Here is a 4,016-nt window from a genome sequence, read left to right as displayed (position 1 = left end):
AGGCAACCCTCTGGTCTCTCTATCCCCCCCCTTCACTAATTTTGGTGAGAAGAGGGGAGGGATGAAAGGGTGGAGGGGTGGGAGATGAGGTCACCGATTCTGTTGGTTGTGGGGGCGAGGGCGGAGAGAGGAGAGTGAGCGACGCCGGCGAAGTCTATGGATCTAGAGAGGGAGGGGAACAAGAGAGTGAGTGGTGCGGGGAGGGAGTGGATAGAGTGTGGTCGTGCGGGAGAGGACAGCAAGTTGTATAGGAGGGGTATAATGGGAATATCATAAAAATAAAGCTTTATTTATACTTGTACACTATATATATATTCAGAATAGCATAAAATATTTTCTCAATAAATTACTTAAAAATATCCAAGAAATTACGGATGACCGACTATCATTATATAAAGGGGAAATCCCTTCTTTGCTCGTGGAGAAATGTAACATAGTTTTTTATGGGCAATATACCACATACCCTAAATAGTAGATATTCATGAGAATAACCATCAACATGTGATTTAGAGGTGAACCTAAAATTATTAAAATTGGGATGCCACTCAATCTACTAGAAACTGCTCATTTCTAGCATTTATCCAATGAATATATATTTTCCATACCACCATCATAAAAAAGTTATTCTAATCTTTGTTTATATTAGAATACCTTTGTAGGTCATAAAAACTGATGGATTTGATTGTGCTTCGAAGATGTCGACCCACAGAGACCCTGATGTAACGATGATGGAGGGGGCTAAGAATTCAACGAGTTTTACACAACCAAAAGAGGTGCATGCAAATAATTGTTCTTCTTTGTATGTATGTTGCACATGATATAATACTCAAAAGGTATAATTTTTATATATATATAATTTTGAAGAATATGAGAGAGATGTAGATGGATTATGTCGGGGTTCAAAAAGAAACCCATTCAGAGGGTTTTTGGGGCGACGTCATTGGAAGGGGATAAAAATTCACCATGTTTTATACAATAGAAAGATGTGCAAGTGATGATATCCCACAACAACAACGCACTGAAAATAAAGCAAACCGGCTGGAATTACGATAAATGTTTATGGCAACACTTATTTCCAACTGGTATTCTGATGAGTATGTTCAATGATGTTCACATAACTCAAGGAAAATATTTCAAAAGTTCATAGCAACGCACGGACATTCTACTAGTCATCTTTAATAAGGAAGCGTGTGGTGACGATGTAAGGGTAGAGGGGGCAGGCGAGTGAGTGGTGCAAAGGTAGGCGGAACAGCGTGGCGAGGGGGGCGGCCAACGGGCCAAGATGTGCGTGGATGGAGGCATGGAGCGCTGTCGGCAAGCTTGCAAAGTGGCAGCGCCAACAGCAGAGGCCCTCTTGGGAGGTGGCGATGCCAATGGTGACCTCCATACACATAAGTTTCCAGCTCAGGTCCGCGGAAGCGTTCGGGGAGGGAGAGGGTATAGCAGTGGCAGGACCGTTGGTCTGCAAAAGAATTATATATTCTGGATCGGCAAAAATGAATTTGAATTCAAAAACCATTTAAACACTTTCGGATGGAAAAGTCGAAGCTTCCGTGATTTTTCAAAAACCATTTTTAGGCCCATACCAAAAGAACCGGTAGCAAGAACAAAAAAACTTCACGGGGAGGGAGAGGAATTAAAAACAGTGGCGTCGGCATGCGATGACAAACAAATAATCTAGTTTGAGAACTTTTTTGAACACAGTACAAACACAAACACTCATACATACGTGCATACACTCACCCCTATGAATGCACACTAGCACACCATACCCTTGTGAGCACATTCGAAAGACTCAGCGGGCATATCGTCTTGAAATATACAAAGTCATCGTAGGCGCCTCGTTGTCGGCGGAAACGTCTCGTCCCACTGAAAGCCCATCGCCGGAATTTCTGAAATAAATCCAGAAATAATGCGAGCACCAAATACTTGAACCCTGGTGGGCTGGGAATACCACCGTCCCTCTAACCATCCAACACCACTTGGTTCGCATCCAGTTTCAGAACTTGACTGGCATACACATAGCGATTCTTGAGTCCGAAATTATTGTGTTGGTTTTTCATTTTTTTGAGAAAAATGTGTTCGTTGTTGGTAGCCCGTAGCTGTGGAGTGGATGAGCACAAAGTATATGCTATAGTCAAATTTTTGCTGCGACTACACCGGCATCTGTTTCCATCCTGTTCACTTGCACACAAAATATACGCAGCACATGCATGGCACATGCTTCAGTTCCTTCCTGGAACCAGCACGTAAATGTCAACTGCAATTAACTATCATTCTCGTCGAACTTCCAAGTGCATCTCGTCGAACTTCATCTGCCTGGCCCAGCAGGCCGCCTGCCTGGCCGGGTGCGTGTAGATGCCGTGAGGAGAGCTCGACGGTAAGCGAATAGCGTGGATCTGTGTGTTGTGTCGCTGTGTCTTTTTTTGGGGTGTGTTGTCACTGTGTCATGGCTCGAGGAGGTCATGCGTGCTTGGTGTCTGTTGCGCCATGGCTGTCGCCATTGTTGTAAGGAATACTATGTGGTTCATCATTAATAATACTATTTATGCAGGTTGTTTATTTATTTGTATCGTCTATTGTGTATTGAGTAATACTAGCAAAAAAAAACGTGTGTTGCAATGGGAAAAAAATAACACACGCTCTTAACCCAATAATCATGACTCAAGACCTTAAATAGGCCAGCTTCATTTAGTTTCACATGGCATCACATTTGTGTTGCCGACAGTGACCTCAGTGCTCACACATCGAAAACAGGTTTCAATGTGGTCAGTCCTAAGGTCGATCTCTCTCGCGCGCGCCCACTCGCTCGGAACAAGATGAAAAATATGTTGCTTTTTACACAAGATTTTTCATAGGTGTGCATGCATGGTTCTCGATGTTTTTTTTTCTCTCACTCTGATTTTAATAGATATTTATTTGCAATCCGAATCGTCGATGGTACGAAAGAAAAACGGACCATGCACCAAAAATTAAGTTTGCGCCAACAATAATACTTTAGAAATATTTAACAGCTAAAAATAACATCATAATTAGATACTACTCCCTCTCTAAACTAATATAAGAGCGTTTAGATCACTACTTTAGTGATCTAAATGCTCTTATATAGTAGTGATCTAAATGCTCTTATATTAGTTTACGGAGGGAGTACATATTTTTCTAATCAAATTTCATATATAACATGTTAAAATCAAAGTTACGGTTTAAAAGATATGAATAATCATGTTTTACATAAAGTGTGGATTAATTAACCGAAACATCAAGTTTTTTTTAAATGAAAAAATACATTTCGGCTGACTTAAATATGGATGGCGGGTTGATATCAAAAATGTCAGGGGGTTTTGGGAGAAAACGCAAAAAAATGTACGGTTGTGACTTAAACGTGTACTGCGGGTTAATTTACAGAAAACTGAAGGGTTTATTTGTAAAATGGTACGACGGACGACCAGAAACAATCTGTACTTTATTATTAGGGAAAGATAGAAAGTGATGGGGTAACCGCTAAAAAGATAAAAAAATCTAGAGACTCTCACAAAATCTGGAAATATCTGACCATTCATTTGATGGGCCCATGACTTAAAACACAAAATTAATAGGTTAGGGCATCTCAAAAGCGGACCCTTAGATCGCCCGAAGCGTCCGGGCCAAGTTGTCTGGATGCAGTTTGCCATAGGATCCACTGGCCATCTGAACCGGCCAGCTGCCCGGGTATTCCCTTCCAACGGGCCCCATCGTCGTAAGAGCTAGGTCAGTGAATAACATGGACTTGTGCGTTGTTCTAGTGTGGCATGGCCAGAAGAGTAAATGGCACTGGCGGTCATAGAACTTTCATTGCGGGTGTACTTAAGTTACGGTACTTGCAGTAAACCGAAAAAACCTGTCATAGAACTTGCGCTAAGGGTGCAGATAGGTTCCAAAGGCCATCTGAACCGGCTAGCTACCCGGGTTTTTCGTTCTAACGGGCCCCATCGTCATAAGAGCTCGGTAAGTGAATAGCATTGACTTGCGTGTTGCTC

The sequence above is a fragment of the Triticum dicoccoides genome, chromosome 4B (assembly GCF_002162155.2).
Source record: "Triticum dicoccoides isolate Atlit2015 ecotype Zavitan chromosome 4B, WEW_v2.0, whole genome shotgun sequence".
In the NCBI taxonomy this organism is placed as follows: Eukaryota; Viridiplantae; Streptophyta; class Magnoliopsida; order Poales; family Poaceae; genus Triticum; species Triticum dicoccoides.
Note: the sequence above shows the minus strand (reverse complement) of the source record.